The sequence below is a fragment of the Lagenorhynchus albirostris genome, chromosome 1 (genome assembly GCF_949774975.1).
Source record: "Lagenorhynchus albirostris chromosome 1, mLagAlb1.1, whole genome shotgun sequence".
In the NCBI taxonomy this organism is placed as follows: Eukaryota; Metazoa; Chordata; class Mammalia; order Artiodactyla; family Delphinidae; genus Lagenorhynchus; species Lagenorhynchus albirostris.
The window spans coordinates 91,199,933-91,219,384 of NC_083095.1; the positions used below are offsets into that span (position 1 = coordinate 91,199,933).

General features: G+C 40.0%; 1 long non-coding RNA gene across 1 annotated transcript in view; it reads right to left on the reverse strand.

Moving 5' to 3' along the window:
* Positions 1-19,452, reverse strand: part of LOC132520747 (uncharacterized) — a 21,187-nt gene continuing 1,735 nt past the window's right edge. Inside the window, exons 2-4 of the long non-coding RNA XR_009540612.1 lie at positions 1,811-1,899; positions 740-818; positions 1-324 (exon numbers count right to left, since the gene is read on the reverse strand). This is a non-coding gene — a long non-coding RNA (uncharacterized LOC132520747). The remainder of the gene's footprint in view (positions 325-739; positions 819-1,810; positions 1,900-19,452) is intronic.

The window sequence follows — 19,452 nt, forward strand, 5'->3', positions numbered from 1 at the left end:
TCAGCATAAAACAATACCCATTTATTATCTCACAGTTTCCATGGGTTGAGGGTATAGACATAGCTTAAGCTGGATTTTCTGCTCAGGGTTTCACAGCACTGCAGTCAAGGTGTTGCTCAGGCCTGTGTTCTTATCTGAGGCTCAGGGTCCTCTTCCAAGCTCATGTGGTTTTTGGCCAAATTAATCTTCTTGCTGCTATAGAATCCATGGTAGTTTACTTCTTCAAAGCCAACAGGAGAGAAAACCTCTGAACCTCTAAATCATCTTTTAAAGGGCTTGCCTGCTTACGTCAGGCCCACCTGGGTCAATCTTCCTTCTGATTAACTTAAAGTCAAATGATTATGAGACTTCACATAATCAAAGTCCCTTCACCTTTGCCAAACATATAGGTAACCTAATCACTGGAGTGGCCATCCCATCATACTCATAAGTCCTGATCAGATTCAAGGGGAGGAGATTACACAGGGTTGTGAACAGGAAGGGGCCACCTTACAATTCTGTCCACCACAAATGCTATCTTGCATTTCTGAAGATCATATTTTAGCTACTAAGACCCAAGCTTGGAATCAGATAATAAGTTAAAAATGGCCTGTGAAGCACCCAAATAATCAAGCAGTAACTAGCAATGACAGCAGGGATGATGCAGCAAAACAACAAAAACATTTTTAAAAAGAAAGTACAAGCCTCGAGTACACAGCAGTTTGAGGTTGTAAGTGTGGTAGGCACAGACTCTACATACCTCACTAGAGCCTGAGGGCATCATCAAGTTGTGAGGAGACAGCCTAACGTCAGAAAAGTTCAATTTTCTTCTAGGTGCCCTGGTTAAGAAAGCAAGAATGTTTACAGTTCAGCCTCAGAAAAATTTTCCTTCATATGGTTGAGATCAAAGGACAGCTAAGCTTCAGTTACCTGGAAAATTAATTTACATGGAATGACCCTGCAGTGAAGCAGAGTGTATGGAGCTCTTGTGTGGGACTTAAAGAGTATATTTTCAGGTTGGGCAGTTCAAGATGAGGGATACAGGAGAACTCAGAGGTTAAGGCCAAGATCTAGGTTATGAGTGTCATCACTTCAGAGCAGGTGACAAGCAATGACATCTGGAGCAAGGAGCCTGGGCTCTCTTTCTCTGCCTGGAAGATCTCTCAGCACAGGGTTGCCTGAGGCCAAAGCTAGGCAGTCAGCTTTTTAGAGAAAGGCATGGTAACTGCCAAGCTGTGGACTCAGCTGCGGAGCCCTGGGGGCCAAAGCTGGGCCTCTGCTCTGATGCAGCTGTTTCCCCAAAGCTGGTGGCTTTCTTCAACTTCCAAATTTAATTCATCTGCTCTTTTGGGTGCCCAAGAGATCAGGTAAAGGAGATACTTCACATACAGACTTTTCTGTTGTTATTTCCAAAGCAGTTATATACTTAGATTTTCTAATTTTCCTGTTGTACTTCTCCCAACAAAGACGTGGTAGAAATATTCTCCGGGAAGGTGAGAAGTTCAGAGAAGTAATTTCCTAATGTTCACAGGAACATTTTCAAAATGAGTTCTATTTTAAAATAGAACTTGTGCACCTTGGAGTTAATGTGTCCCAAACTGAGCTCTTGATCTTCCTTCCCAAAGCTGCTCTTTTAGTATTCTTCCAAATCTCAGTAAATGGTAACCCCATCCTTGCCGTAAATCTTGCAGTCATCCTTGACTTCTCTCCCTCACTTCTCATCTGACCCATCAGCAAATTCTAGTGGCTTCAGAGTACATCCAGAATCTAACCATTTCTCATCATTTCCACTGCTACCTCCCTGATACGTGCTACTTCCATCATCTCTCACCTGGATCACGGAGTAGCCTCCTAGAGGGTCTTCCTGCATTGGGCCTTGATCCTCTCCTGTCTCATTTCAGAATAGCAGCCCAAGCAATCCTGTTAAATGAAATAGAGCATGTCAATCCTCTTATCAAAATATTCCAATGGTTTCCCATTTCACTCAGTGGAAAAGCCACTGTCCTTACAAAAGCTTATAAGGCCCTACAACTGCAACCCTCACCCCTTGCCTCTGTGGCCGCATCTCCTACAACTGTGCACCCCTCTCTGTCACTCTGTTTAGACCACACCAGCCTTCTTACAGGTGAGTTTGCACCTCAGGACCTGAGTGCTTGCTGTGGCCTCTGCCTGGAATGCCTTTCTCCCAAATATCACTTCTTTCAAGTTTGGTTACATGCCCTCCACCCCCAATCCCACACCTGGCAGCATATTCTCACTGAGGCCTTCCCTGGCCACTCTCCCTAAATTGCAAGCCTACATTCCACATTTCGCTTTTCTGCTCTGCTTCTCTCTTTAACATTCAGCACTATTTATTTTAATCACTTCTTCTATTTACTGTCAGACTAATTTTTGTCTGGTCTGTTCTCTGTTATGTCCCCAAAGTCTAGACCAGTGCCTGGCAAACTGAACACATTCAAAAATATTTGTTGAAAGGATGAATGAATGCAGGCACTGAGGGGAATAGGAAGTATAGAGCCCCACCTCCTTTGAGGTTTGGTCTTTGACTCACTGTGGAGCCTCAGCCTGCCAGGCTCAGGTCCCATCTCACACCAGCCATGCCCCACATTCCACACACACCACTGTGTGTCTCTGAACATGTGGGTCCTGCTGCCTACGATGTCTGACTCTCTTTTGTTTACCTCACTGTTATTTTCATCCTTATTTATTTCACTACCAATGAGGTAATTACTAGACAGTTTATCATGAGTTTATTGGCCATCTGGTATTGCTTTTGTCAATTCAACAAAAATGTGCCAGGCTGTAAAGATATAAAGATACATTGTTCTAAGCTCTTAAGATAAGACAACCATTTTCCCTGTCCTCAAAAAGTTCATGGTCTAGAGAGACAAGCAAAGAAGTACACAAAATAATTATGGATTGTGAAAAATATTGTGAAGGAAATAAAGAGGAAACTATGACACAGAATAATGCGGAGGGCAGTACTTACATAGGGTGTTCAGGGAGGGCATCTATGAAAATATGTTTCAGGATGAGAGAGTGATGACAGTGTTGAACTTTACCTGACTTCTATGCTCCCAGAAAACAGTGATGGTTAAGAAATCTCCCCAGTCTTTTTTTCCCCAAATCCCCCACCCCTTTGTGTTCTAGAAGATGAGGAACTGCAATGAACCACCATTCCCCACATGGCTTAGGTAGACTTGCTATCCACCCTTTCTCATGACTCCCACAAGATTTGTAGATGGCTCCCATTTTTACTGGCGACAAGGTTAGACCCAGACCATTCCTCTTTTGCTTGAATCTGTTGACATGGTCAGACAGAGACCCTCTTTCTTCCTTGTCTCATGAATAATTAGCCAAGATTAGAATTGTTTGTTCCCCTGAACCCAGCTAAGCATTTCCTGTTCCACTGAAACTTCCTCTGATTGAAAAAACAATCCCAACTATAAATAACCCCACCTGTAACTTGTCTACTCCTCCCCATAAAAATCTAAGGCAAAACCCCTCTGCTGAGACACGCTGTAGTAGGCTGGAAAATGGCCCTCCAAGATACCCGGGTCCTAATCCCTGGAATCTATGAATATCTTACCTTATGCGGAAAAAGAGCTTTTGCAGATGTGATTAATGAGCTTGAGTCGGGACAATTATCCTGGATTACCTGGTTGGACCCTAAACAGAATCACAAGTATCCTTGTAAGAGGGGAGCAGGAGACTCGACCACAGATAAAAGAGAAGACAGCCATGTGATGGAAGCAGAGAGAAGCGGAGTCAGAGAAAAGATGCTCCATCACTGGTTTTGAAGATAGAGGAAGGGACCAGGAGACAAGGAATTCAGCTGTAGATGTGGGAAAAAGAAAGGGAACATATTCTCCCCTGGACCCTCCAGAGGCAGCACGGCCCTGCCAACACCTCGATTTTAGCCACGTAAGATTCATTTTGGATTTCTGGCCCACACAACAATAATAGGATAACTTTCTGTTGTTTAAAGCTGCTAATTTGCAATGATTTGTTACAGCAACCACAGGAAACTTAATACGTACTCTAATCTTCAGATCTGAGGTGTTTCCCTATTGCAATAGCCTGAATAAAATCCATCTCCTCACTTACTCACGTTTTTGTCTTTGACGGTGCTAACCATACGAAGAACTGGGGAGCAGAACACTCCAGGCAGAGTGACCAACATGGACAAAGGTCCTCAGGCAAAAGAGAAGTTGGTGGGTCCTAGAACCTGGGAGATGAGTGTGACTCAAGATGAAGTTGAATGTTAACAGTCTGACAGGGCCCTGGGCCATGGTAGGGAATTTGGACTTTATTATATTTGTGATGAGAAACTTTTAGAAGATTTCGAGCCATAAAGAGTAGAAGTAGAAAGGTCAGTTAGTTGTCCCGGTAAGAAATGATGGTGGCCCCAGGATGTGGGAAGAGTTTAGATATAGGGCTGGATGAGGCAGATTCTGTCTCTGTAAGGGTTGAAATATGAAACAGAGCTCAGTCAAATTAGAACAATTTGAGGAGTGTTTACTAAAGAGGGTATTTATAAAGGTTTGGCAAGATACGGGAAACCAAAACAACAAAGGAGAGTACAGTACCCTGAAGCTTATAACAAACAGTGCCAAGCCTGAAGGGAAAGGGGGAGAAAGCAGTTTCCAGAGCCTGGAAGAAAGGGCAACCGTGACAAGAGCAGTGGTCTTCAGCGGAGAGACACAGCCATCCGGAGGGAACTCTGACCTTACCCTCCCCTCTCCCTCTGACCTCTTGCTGGGGCTCTCTATTGCCCAACCCAAACGCAAGCCAGAGAGCAAGAGAGCTCATTGGTTAAGTCCCTACAGGTCGGCCTTCCCAGGCAGGAAACAGGGTAGAAAGGGACAAGAGTGGATATGGAAGGAAAAAAGAAAGATAGGTGGTAGAGAGTTTAAATTGGCCCAATTTGTTAAAAGAAAATGTGGAGACCTGAATTTTCTACACTGTTTCCTTAATACTCAGTTTCACCTACCCCATGCCAATAGGCACAAAAACAATGGCTTTCACCTTCCTGATTTTTCTTTGAACGTTTACAACTGCTCTTTTGTCCTAAAGGCAATCAAGAAAGACCGTGATTAGAACACTTGCAAGGACTAATAATGTTATCTTCAAAGTTCAGTGAAAAACCTCTTTTGATAAAAGTGTAGAACTTAAGGAAATGTTGCTACTTGAAAACTGGATAATATTCACTTTATACTGAAGAGAATTGAGTTTATGCAGCCTGGTAAGTCAAGGTTGTTTCAGAGGAGTGGAATATTGAATCACCATCAAACCAAACCACAGAAAGCCTAATTCATACATCTCTCTGCATGGGTACCCATATCTTACCATTGTTTTGGTTTCCTTTTTTTTTTTATTACTCTGGAAGATAATTCAATTTGCATTGCACATTTCCTCACAGAAATTTTGAATCTTATGAATATAAAAATCATGGACTTGGCCCAATGTTATTTTAATCAGTTTTTCTGTTTCCTAATTCAGGATTAACTTCCCAGGATATAGGCAGAGATTTAGTAGCAACAGCGACAGTGTGCACGTTAAAATATGGAGAGCTTCAGCAGCAATTTGAGTTACGGTAATTACTGGGTTTGTTTACACAGACACAGATGAAAAGCATAACCTTTTTGTTCCTGTCTTTTTTTTTTTCTTTTAATTTGGAAAAATTGTGTGCTACCAACAGAAAAATCATACAACAGTTGTTTAATGTCATGGAGGAAATCAGGCGCAACCAATGAGACTGAGAAATAAAGATATCAGAACGCTCAGAGGTAGTGCCTTAGCTAGGCATCCTTTTTCCTGGAGCCACTCCCAGTGGTACAGAAAGGCTCTGGTGCTCACATTCTGCTCAGAATGACTGCCACACATTTGCCTGCACCCAAATCAACTACCCAGTGGGTCTCCACTAGCATACCAGTTCCAGTGTGGCCCCGCCCCAACACTGACTTCTGCTTCCACAGTCTTTCTCCACATCCTGCTCCCTGGTCCCGTTTGCTCCCTCCAAGAAGTAAGCCTGACTGAGATGGGGCCCATGTGAGCGAAGAGGAGGAGAAGAAGGCAGATGGTTTCCAGCAACTGGGAGCCAACAGGAGAGGCACCAGTGCTCTCAGGGAATGTGAGAAAATAAGCCCATCCCTGGGAACATTTGGGAAAAAAACCAGGCCTGCTTTTGTAAGGCTTATTGGTTACAAATCTGGAAGCTTCCCCTAGACACCGTGCTTTCGTGAGAACCCTCTTAGAGGCAGGCTGTCCCTCTTAGAGGCAGTAGGCAGACAGACTTTCACCCATCTTAGAATGGTTGAAAGGGGTGAAATTACCCGAATGACTAGGCTTGATCTCAATATCTTCTTTTACCTCTTCTACCCCATTTCCATACCAAATTGACTATGGGCCATCAATCCAGCTAAAAGAGAAGGCCTATTGATTGCCTAAAATATCTGTTCTAGGTGTTTTATGGTACACATAGTAATGGCACCCAAAGATATCTACACTTTGATCCCTGGAAAATGTGATTATGTTACTTTATATGGCAAAAGGGACTTTGCAGATGTCAGTAAGATTACTGACCTTGAGATAGAGGGATTATCCTGGATTATCTGGGTGGGCCAAATCTAATAACATGATTCCTTAAAAGTGGAGAAACTTTCCCAGCTATGATCAGAGAACCAGAAAGATGGCAGCATAAGGATGCTGCTGCTGTTTCTGAAGACAGAGGATGGTGGTCACAAGGCAGGGAATGTGGTCAGCTTCTGGAAGCTAGAAAACGCAAGGAAATGGGTTCCCTCTTAGAGCTTCTAGAAAGGATTGCAGCCTTGCCAACACCTTGATTTTAGCCCTGTGAGATCTATGCCAGACTTCTGACCTAAGGAACTGAAGATAATAAATTTGTATTGTTTAAGCTACTAAGGTTATTTGCTGTGGTCATTTGTTACAGCAGCAATGTAAAAACTTATACAGTCTTCCTCACCTCAAGCTTGGATTAGCACAATAGAAAATGTTTAATTTCTCCAGGCTCTCAAGTCTCTAGGTCATCTTAGAAACTGTTACTCACCGAACTCTTGTCCACTATCACATTACTCATTCGACTTCCCTGTTCAAGAGCCTACAAATGGCAATGTTTTCAAACTAAGCTCCTGTAAATATCAGAAGGTCTGAAGTGCCTCTTCTGGACCTGCCAAAGTTCAAAGTTGGAAGGTTAATGAATACTGCTGAAAATGCCCTGAAAAGAGTCCTTGGAGAGACCAGTCAACAGGATTTTCCAGGGGCTTCATCACCAAACATGTTGAACAATAGGAATACACTGGTCGGTTTATAAAGTCTTGCAGCGTTTACCAGTTACACAGCCCTACTGATAAAATCAGTCAGTGTGCTGGGGTGAAACCATTTCTACTACTCTGGCCAGAGTGGACAATGCAACTAATCTTGAACCGGGGGCTAGTCAGTAGGGATGGTTACATGACAATATATTATATAGCTAATTTTCCAGTCCAATCAGATGCTCTTCGAAGGTGAAAGAGGGAGACATGATTTGAAAGAGATCATGTGAGCCAAGAAAGGCAGTAGAAGTATAGAGCTGACTTAGTTCTCAGACAACTTTCCAGTTTAATCCATATAATCCTCCTTCCCCTAACCCTTTCCTCTTTTCCTAGTCTTGCAATTAAAATTGTCAAATATATCATTTCTTATTGCTCAAACTTTCACTTTACGTTCTATAGTAAATTTCAGCCTTTTAGTCCTATTTAACTGTTGGTAGAGCACCTTTTGTGACCTGCTTTGATGGCCTCCCTTTGGCTTAACCAAGAAACTAGCAGATATTCTGAATGATGCTTGGTCTGCAATTATTCTTGGTAAAATTATAGCTGCAAATTTATTGTTAAGAACAAAGGCCTTGGACCTGCCTCTATTTTTAAGGTAATGGAATCTCTATCAAAATGATCCTGAGTACAATGATTTTGGTAAAATTCATAATATTGGTTAAATGTGAAGAAATTCTTTCTAACAAGTCTTGACCCCAGCAGATTCTCTAGAAATAAATTCCCTAAAGCGGTGGTCCTTAACTAAGCGTGGGCAACAAGAATCACCCTGTAGATCAAGAGTAGTCAGTTTGTAGTACGGTTTGGACATGTGCATTTGACCAGTCTTTCTAGATGATTCTCACGTGTACCCTGCTCTTAAGCCATCTGCTTTTATTTTCTTCCTGAAAAGTTGATGATGGTTTAAAATGAAATAACAATAGTCCTTCTCTGGGCTGTTATTTACAGAACTTTCACTTTCTGGTACTCCTATACAGAATGGCATAATTCAGAGTCAGCTTTTCATGATTATGTTAAGAGATTGGGTACTCAGTGCATAGTGAGAACTATAGTTCTGGAGTTTGTATGTTAATTATTCTGATCCCCTTGAACTTTTCTGGCTGTAATTTGTGAGTTAGTCGAAAGTAGTTTTGTAGCAATAAATACCTGTATTGTTGACTATCGGCTAGTTCCTTGTTTTTTAACAGCTGCTCACCTTAGTGTCAACCTTCTGAGCTACTTATATGGTTAACATCCATGTGCTGATTTTATGAAATTGAAAGGCTACATATATTTATCTGATCTCTGTGTTCTTCCCAAGAGCCTTGTAGGAACATTCTTGTGGGTTTCACAAGTCATATGCTAGTTTAGTGTTTTAAAATTGGGCTATAGATACTCCTGGGGGAACAAAAGACATCCCAGGAGGTATCTTGATGGCATTCTGGACCGAACAATTTTAAAAGAATGAACTTCTAGATAGTGACACATATGTACTTTATACTGAAATTGATCTGCCTATATACTAGTTCTTTCCCATCTCCTTTATTATAATTGCCCTTTTACAAAAGCTAGGCATATGACTCACCAACTTCAGGCTAACTGCTGCTTTTCCTTGGTGTAAAAAACGCTGGGCTTGAAACACAGGAGAACTTCTAAATTTTTGGTACCAGAACCCAAAGTATGGCTTCTGTCATTTTGGGGCTTGCACATGTTTCTAGCCAACATGAAGTGTGGCAGATAAATGAGCTATTTGTGCCCATGTTGGGATGTTCTGAATTCAGCCACAGGATTGTGCAGTTATGGGGAATTATGATATTTTCCCGTTAATATTCTCACTGCTTCCATTCCTGAATGATTGTCAAAGAATGAACTACCCCTGAAGAAGAGTTCAAGAGTTCTGTTTAAACCAGCGGTCCCCAACCTTTTTGGCAAAAGGGACCGGTTTCGCGGAAGACAATTTTTCCACAGACCGGGGTGGGGGGAGGGATTGTTTTGGGATGATTCAAGCGCATTACATTTATTGTGCACTTTATTTGTATTCTTAGTACATTGTAATATATAATGAAATAATTATACAACTCACCATAATGCAGAATCAGTGGGAGCCCTGAGCTTGTTTTCACTTGCCACTCACTGATAGGGTTTTGCTGTGAGCCTGCAAGCAATTGATTTATTATGGTCTCTGTGCAGTCAAACGTCTCTGCTAATCTGTATTTGCAGCCACTCCCCAGCCCTAGCATCACTGCCTCAGCTCCACCTCAGATCATCAGGCATTAGATTCTCATAGGAGTGCGCAGCCTAGATCCCTTGCATGAGCAGTTCACAGTAGGGTTCATGCTCCTATAAGAATCTAAGAATCTAAAGCCACCGCTGATCTGACAGGAGGCAGAGCTCAGGCGTTAATGCGAGTGATGGGGAGCAGCTGTAAATACAGATGAAGCTTCGCTCACTCGCCCACCGCTCACCTCCTGCTGTGCGGCCCAGTTCCTAACAGGCCACAGACAGATAACAGTCTGTGGCCTGGGGGTTGGGGACCCCTAGTTTAAACTGACAAAAACTGAGAAAGTTCACCTACTGAAGAACCTCTCCATAGGAAGTCTGAGCAAAAGGACACTAATCTGAGATGGAGGTTTGAGGTGCAGAAAGAAAAACAAAGAAAATGATAAAAGTCTGGGCAAACATTTTTTTAAATGACTGAAAAAATTAGTAATAATAATGCTTATTGGGATTCAAGAAAAGATATGTTTAAAATACCAGGAGGAGGAACCAAGATGGCAGAGTAGAAGGAAGTGCTCTCACTCCCTCTTGCAAGAACACCAGAATCACAACTAGCTGCTGGACAATCATCAACAGAAAGACACTGGAACTCACCAAAAAAGATACCCCACATCCAAAGACAAAGGAGAAGCCACAATGAGATTGTAGGAGGGGCGCAATCACTGTAAAATCAAATCCCATGACTGCTGGGTGGGTGACTCACAGACTGGCGAACACTTATACAACAGAAGTCCACCCACTGGAGTGAAGTTTCTAAGCCCCACGTCAGGCTTCCCAACCTGCGGGTCCAGCAACAGGAGGAGGAATTCCTAGAGAGTCAGACTTTGAAGCCTAGTGGGAATTGATTGCAGGACTTCGACAGCACTGGGGGAAAAAGAGACTCCACTCTTGGAGGGAACACACAAAGTAGTGTGCGCACTGGGACCCAGGGGAAGGAGCAGTGACCCCAGGGGAGACTGAACCAGACCTACCTGCTAGTGTTGGGGGGTCTCCTGCAGAGGCAGGGGGTGGCTCTGTTTCACCGTGGGGACAAGGACACTGGCAGCAGAAGTTCTGGGAAGTACTCCTTGGCATGAGCCCTCCCAGACTCTGTCATTAGCCCCACCAAAGAGCCCAAGTAGGCTCCAGTGTTGGGTTGCCTCAGGCCAAACAACCAACAGGGAGGGAACCCAGCCCCACCCATCAACAGTCTAGTGGATTAAACTTTTACTGAGCTCTGCCCACCAGAGTAACAGTCAGCTCTACCCACCACCAGTCCCACCCATCAAACCTCTTAGATAGCCTCATCCACCAGAGGGCAGACAGCAGAAGCAAGAAGAATACGATCCTGCAGCCTGTGGAACAAAAACCACATTCATAGAAAGACAGACACGATGAAAAGGCAGAGGGCTATATACCATATGAAGGAAAAGATAAAACCCCAGATAAACAACTACATGAAGTGGAGATAGGCAACCTTCCAGAAAAAGAATTCAGAATAATGATAGTGAAGATGATCCAGGACCTCGGAAAAAGAATGGAGGCAGAGATCGAGAAGATGCAAGAAATGTTTAACAAAGACCTAGAAGAATTAAAGAACAAACAAACAGAGATGAACAATACAATACCTGAAATGAAAACTACAAAACAAGGAATGAATAGCAGAATAACTGAGGCAGAAGAACGGATAAGTGACCTGGAAGACAGAATGGTGGAATTCACTGCTGCGGAACAGACTAAAGACAAAAGAATGAAAAGAAATGAAGACAGCCTAAGAGAGACCTCTGGGGCAACATTAAATGCAACAACATTCGCATTATAGGGGTCCCAGAAGGAGAAGAGAGAGAGAAAGGACCAGAGAAAATATTTGAAGAGATTATAGTTGAAAACTTCCCTAACATGGGAAACGAAATAGCCACCAAGTCCAGGAAGCACAGAGAGTCCCATACAGGATAAACCCAAGGAGAAACACACCAAGACACATAATAATCAAACTGGCAAAAATTAAACACAAAGAAAAATTATTGAAAGCAGCAAGGGAAAAACAACAAATAACATACAAGGGAACTCCCATAAGGTTAACAGCTGATTTCTCAGCAGAAACTACAAGCCAGAAGGGAGAAGCATGATATCCCTAAAAGTGATGAGAGGGAAGAACCTACAACCAAGATTACTCTACCTGGCAAGGATCTCATTCAGATTCGATGGAGAAATCAAAAGCTTTACAGACAAGCATAAGCTAAGAGAATTCAGCACCACCAAACCAGCTCTACAACAAATGCTAAAGGAACTTCTCTAAATGGGAAGCACAAAAGAAAGAGGACCTACAAAAACAAACCCAAAACAATTAAGAAAACGGTCATAGGAACATACATATCAAGAATTACCTTAAACGTGAATGGATTAAATGCTCCAACCAAAAGACACAGGCTTGCTGAATGGATACAAAACCAGACCCATATACATGCTGTCTACAAGAGACCCACTTCAGACCTAGGGACACATACAGACTGAGAGTGAGGGGATGGAAAAAGATATTCCATGATAATGGAAATCAAAACAAAGCTGGAGTAGCTATACTCATATCAGATAAAATAGACTTTAAAATAAAGGATGTTACGAGAGACAAGGAAGGACACTACATAATGATCAAGGGATCAATCCAAGAAGAAGATATAACAATTATAAATATATATGCACCCAACAGAGGAGCACCTCAATATATAAGGCAACTGCTAACAGCTATAAAAGAGGAAATCGACAGTAACACAATAATAGTGGGGACTTTAACACCTCACTTACACCAATGGACAGATCATGCAAAATGAAAATAAATAAGGAAAGAGAAGCTTTAAATGACACAATAGACCAGATAAATTTAATTGATATTTATAGGACATTCCATCCAAAAATAGCAGATTACACTTTCTTCTCAAGTGCGCACAGAACAGTCTCCAGGATAGATCACATCTTGGATCTATCAGCATAGATCACAAATCAAGCCTCAGTAAGTTTAAGAAAACTGAAGTCATATCAGGCATCTTTTCTGACCACAAAGCTATGAGATTAGAAATGAATTACAGGAAAAAAACCGTAAAAAACACAAACACATGGAGGCTAAACAATACGTTACTAAATAACCAAGAGATCAGTGAAGAAATCAAAGAGGAAATCAAAACATACCTAGAGACAAATTACAATGAAAACACGACGACCCAAAACCTATGGGATGCAGCAAAAGCAGTTCTAAGAGGGAAGTTTATAGCTATACACACAAGCCCACCTCAAGAAACAAGAAAAATCTCAACTAAACAATCTAACATTACACCTAAAGGAACTAGAGAAAGAAGAACAAACAAACCCAAAAGTTAGCAGAAGGAAAGAAATCATAAAGATAAGAGCAGAAATAAATGAAATAGAAACAAAACAGTAGCAAAGATCAATAAAACTAAAAGCTGGTTCTTTAAGGAGATAAACAAAATTGATAAACCATTAGCCAGACTCATCAAGAAAAAGAGGGAGAGGACTCAAATCAATAAAATTGGAAATGAAAAAGGAGAAGTTACAACAGACACCGCAGAAATACAAAGCATCCTAAGAGACTACTACAAGTAACTCTATGCCAATAAAATGAACAACCTGGAAGAAATGGACAAATTCTTAGAAAGGTATAACCTTCCAAGACTGAACCAGAGAGAAACAGAAAATATGAACAGACCAATCACAAGTAATGAAATTGAAACTGCGATTAAAAGTCTTCCAAGAGGTCTTTTCGGGGAAGGCTATTGTCATCCTCGTCGGGGGATAGCATTCGTTTGGGATTCCAAATAATTTGATTCGGGGAGAGAAGAGGAGCCTTACCTGACTTGTGCAGTTAACAATGCTTTGGGGGTCTTTATTTGGCAGGGAGATTAGTAAAGTGAGTAATACACTATTTTTGGAAGATAAGCCTGGGCAATTTGAAAATGTTAAGTTTCAGCACAATGTTTAACCCTGGAATTACACCTTAAAAACCAGCAGAGTAATAGTGTTCTGTTAACCAGGTGCCTTTTGAAATTTAGAAGGAATTCCAGAAGACACTTGTGTGGGCAGGTCTGTGGACAGTATAGTGACCTGGGAGTCCCAAGAGACCCTTTCAGGTTTCCTATGAGGTGGAAACTTGATGTACTGATACTAAGATCTTGGCCATTCTCAAGTAAACTGGATTTTCTTAAAAGTGGAAAGCAGATGCCCATGAGAATCTACATGTCTTAATAAAGAGATTCATGTCAGTTTCTAATGTACTCGGGTGAATTACAATAAAGGTGACTATATAAAAAAAAAAAAAAAGTCTTCCAAGAAACAAAAGTTGAGGACCAGATGGCTTCACAGGTAAATTATATCAAACATTTAGAGAAGAGCTAACACCCATTCTTCTCAAACTCTTCCAAAAAATTGCAGAGGAAGGAACACTCCCAAACTCATTCTATAAGGCCACCATCACCCTGATACCGAAACCAGACAAAGATACTACAAAAAAAGAAAATTACAGACCTATATCACTGATGAATATAGATGCAAAAATTCTCAACAAAATACTAGCAAACAGAATCCAACAACACATTAAAAGGATCATACACCACGATCAAGTGGGATTTATCCCAGGGATGCAAGGATTCTTCAATATATGTAAATCAATCAATGTGATACACCATATCTACAAATAGAAGAATAAAACCATATGATCATCTCAACAGATGCAGAAAAAGCTTCTGACAAAATTCAATACCCATTTACGATAAAAACTCTCCAGAAAGTTGGCATTCAATACCCATTTACGATAAAAACTCTCCAGAAAGTTCAACATTATAAAGGCCATATACGACAAACCCACAGCAAACATCATTCTCAATGGTGAAAAACTGAAAGCATTTCCTCTAAGATCAGGAACAAGACAAGGATGTCCACTCTCACCACTATTATTCAACATAGTTTTGGAAGTCCTAGCCACGGCAATCAGAGAAGAAAAAGAAAGAAAAGGAATCCAAATTGGAAAAGAAGAAATAAAGCTGTCACTGTTTGCAGATGACATGATACTATACACAGAGAATCCTAAAAATGCCACCAAAAAATTACTAGAGCTAATCAATGAATTTGGTAAAGTTGCAGGATACAAAATTAATGCACAGAAATCTCTTGCATTCCTATACAGTAACGATGAAAAATCTGAAAGAGAAATTATGGAAACACTCTCATTTACCATTGCAACAAAAAGAATAAAATACCTAGGAATAAACCTACCTAAGAAGACAAAAGACCTGTATGCAGAAAACTATAAGACACTGATGAAAGAAATTAAAGATGATACCAACAGATGGAGAGATATACCATGTTCTTGGATTGGAAGAATCAATATTGTGAAAATGACTATACTACCCAAAGCAACCTACAGATTCAATGCAATCCCTATCAAGTTACCAATGGCATTTTTTACGGAACTAGAACAATTCATCTTAAAATTTGTATGGAGACACAAAAGACCCCGGATAGCCAAAGCAGTCTTGAGGGAAGAAAAAGGAGTTGGAGGAATCAGACTCCCTGACTTCAGACTATACTACAAAGCTACAGTAATCAAGACAATATGGTACTGGAACAAAACAGAAACAGAGATCAATGGAACAAGATAGAAAGCCCAGAGAGAAAGGCACACACCTATGGTCAACTCATCTATGACAAAGGAGGCAAAGATATACAATGGAGAAAAGACAGTTTCTTCTATAAGTGGTGCTGGGAAAACTGGAGAGCTACATGTAAAAGAATGAAATTAGAACACTCCCTAACACCTTACACAAAAATAAACTCAAAATGTATTCGAGACCTAAATGTAAGACCAGACACTGTAAAACTCTGAGAGGAAAACATAGGAAGAACACTCTTTGACATAAATCACAGCAAGATCTTTTTTGATCCACTTCCTAGAGTAATGGAAATAAAAACAAAAATAAACAAATGGGACCTAATGAAACTTCAAAGCTTTTGCACAGCAAAGGAAACCATAAACAAGACGAAAAGACAACCCTCAGAATGGGAGAAAATATTTGCAAATGAATCAACGGACAAAGGATTAATCTCCAAAATATATAAACAGCTCATGCAGCTCAATATTAAAGAAACAAACAACCCAATCCAAAAATGGGCAGAAGACCTAAATAGACATTTCTCCAAAGAAGACATACAGATGGCCAAGAAGCACATGCAAAGCTGCTCAACATCACTGATTATTAGAGGAATGCAAATCAAAACTACAATGAGGTATCACCTCACACCAGTTAGAATGGGCATCATCAGAAAATCTACAAACAACAAATGCTGGAGAGGGTGTGGAGAAAAGGGAACCCTCTTGCACTGTTGGTGGGAATGTAAATTGATACAGCCACTATGGAGAACAGTATGGAGGTTCCTTAAAAATCTAAAAATAGAATTACCATATGACCTAGCAATCCCACTACTGGGCATATACCCAGAGAAAATCATAATTCAAAAAGACACATGCACCCCAATGTTCACTGCAGCAGTATTGACAATAGCCAGGTCATGGAAGCAACCTAAATGCCCATCAACAGACGAATGGATAAAGAAGTTGAGGTACATATATACAATGGAATATTACTCAGTCATAAAAAAGGAATGAAATTGAGTCATTTGTTGAGACGTGGATGGATCTACAGACTGTCATACAGAGCGAAGTAAGTCAGAAAGAGAAAAACAAATATCGTATATTAACGCATGTATGTGGAACCTAGAAAAATGGTACAGATGAACCGGTTTGCAGGGCAGAAGCTGAGACACAGATGTAGAGAACAAACGTATGGACACCAAGGAGGAAAACCGCGGTGGGGTGGGGATGGTGGTGTGCTGCACTGGGCAACTGGGATTGACATGTATACACTGATGTGTATAAAATTGATGACTAATAAGAACCTGCAGTATAAAACAAACAAACAAAAAAAACCAAGTAGTACTAAATTTTCTTTGGGTTATTTGTATGGAAATATGTTAATATAAATGTTTCAGACATTACATGAAATTTCTAAAAATCTTATATGTTCTGGTATAATGTTATAAGTCATAATTGTAGTTATTATTTTAAAATGTATATGTCAGAAATAACAAAAAAAAATGTTTAAAATACCAGACAATAATAGTATATATGCCAAAAGAAAAATTAATGGAGTCAAAGCATTCTAAGGTCCTTATGTTATCCAGAAAAAAGATAATAATTTTGTTTTAGATCTTTGAAACTCATGAATTAAGCATGTGTGTTTTAATTTATCTGAAGCAACAGAATCAGAGAGTAAAACTTCTAAATTAATAGAGGGAAAAGTGAAACAATAAAATAATTAATAATAATTAAATTTAAATAATTAAATAATTAAAAATAATAAAATAATTAAATTAATTTAAATAAAAATAATAAAATTTAAAAGGCACAAGGGGTAAAAACAAACAGAGAACATATGAAAGGATAGATTTAAATTTAAATTTAAAGGATAGATTTAAATCCAGTATGGAGTTTACATGCTAGTGGAAGAAACATACAAGTGAAATGAATAAATATGTACATAATTTCATGTAGTATTGTGCTATGAAGAAAAATCAAATAGGGTAAAGCATTAGGTGGTGCTTAGAAGACGACTATTTTTAGATAAGGGAAGATCTGAGAGAAAAGGGGAGGAAGCAAGATTCTAAGGCTTTTTATCTTGAGCAAGAGAAAAGGTTGAAAAGAGAAGAGGAGACTGAAAAGAGACTGAGAAGAGACAGGTGATGTGGGAGGAAAACCAGAGTATGTCCCGGTGAAGAAATGTTTGAACAAGGAGGCCACGGTCAACTGTGAAACGAAGAATGTCTGGTTAATTTTCTACACACATCTTTCCCAGACCTGGAGAACAAGGGCCAGGCTCAGTATTAAGAAGAGTTGTCATAGTCTCATTAGGCATATACAAACCCAGAGAGTGGCTAAGTGCAAGGACTCTGAAGCCAGACTACCTGAAGTTGACTCTTGGCTCCATCTCTTTCTGGTTGTGAGCTGTGTGGTCTCAGGCAAATTATTTGACCTCTCTGTGCTTTGGTTTCCCCATCTGTATGATGGGGATAGTAATAGCACTTGTTTTCTCTGTTTGTTGTGATTAAATGAGTTAATATTTATAAAGCACTTAGAATATACCTGTAATATAAAGTAATCACCATGTATGTCCTTGTTAAAAAGAGAAAAAGCCCTAAAACGGCAAAGATAGGAAGGACAACTTTGCTTGAAAGTACAGACTTGCATTCTCAGTAGGTTCACTCTGGCACAAGATTTAAGTAATTAAATTATCAGCATGACTGATAGGATAATTATATTCTGATCAATATACAGCCTGAAATAAACATGTCTGGTTCTTCTTTACTGTAGTATCTTGAATTTAAGGTGTATTTTCATATAAAATCATATTTCAGTGTCATAAGGAATATTCTTTAAACGCTTAGTGGTTCAGACCCCTAACCTGTTACTCTTTTCCAGCTGGATTATTCCCTTCTTTTCAATCTAAAATAAACTCAGATGAAAAGTGACAACAATATAATTTTCAGTCTCCACATTAATAGAAGAAATAGCTTAATACTTTCTTGGTGTTAGCTATTATAAGGAGCCAAACAAAACATTTCCAGTGTAAAATACTGAAGTAGGTGCTTCAAAGCATTCATAAAAGTTTATGACTTTTACTAATGTGAAAGATAAATGCATGTAGTTGAGATGATTACACAAGGGGAGTATATAGCTAATGAATGATATGGTAAGTGTTATAAAAGATAAGGCAGATCTCACTACTGGTTCTAAGAAGTTTCACGAATGAAGCTCACTTCATTCGTGGGTCTGGGTAAAGGAGTCATTACAGTCACTACATTTTAGGATATGCAAGGACTCAAACTATCTTTAATGCAAACTTCCTTAGGAAATTACTAGAGAAAGTACTTCAGCAAAATGAGGAAGTAAACTAAAAGGAAGATACTAGATCCATAAAACCAGGGCTCCAACATAAGATAGGGGCAAAGGGAAGTCCCAGGATAACAGTTATTCAGCAGGACTAGAGGGTCACTTGCACAGACCAGAGCAAAAGAACAGAGGAGTGAGGGAGGGAAAATCTGGACTGATAGGGGATTTAAGTTTCAGTGTTTCATTTGATGTGATAGATGTTTAAGGTATAGGATCCCTGGAACATTTGGAGAAAACAAGCAATGGGTGAATGAAAAACACCATCACCAATAAAAATAGGAAAATAAGGCAGTTATAAACTTGAGGGGGACAGGTGTAAAAAAACGAAATACTCCTATCATATTACTCGTCTCTGAAGTCGATATTTAACAGTCATGATAAAGTAAATACTAACTGCTGACTTACACAAAAAATTGTTACAAAACTATTGGCAGAATGGGGTGGAGAGGGGGTTAAGAGACTTAATCCTCAACTACTCTAATTCAGAAGGCCATTTCTATGCCATTAAAAAAATAAATAGCAACATATAATTTAGAAACAGGGAGGTAGATTCCAATAGAAAGAGCCAAAAAAAGTTGGAAGTATTGCCCCTAAGGAGTGAGAGTTGAGGAAGGGTGTTTGTGGAGGGGTTAGGAAGGGATTGATGTTTTTCAGTGTAGACCATGAAAAAGCATTATATGGAACAAACTTTTGATTAAACATTAAAGGAATGGACGGAAAAATCAGAAGACTCTGAGATCATATGCAGGGTCCCGATGGAATAGCAATGAGATCTCTTATCATTCATTCATTCATACAACAAATAGTTATCAAGCACATTCTGAGCCAGGCACTAAGCTAGGCCCCAGGAGTACAATGGTGAACGAAGACACATTTGGTCCCTGCCCTCATGGAGCT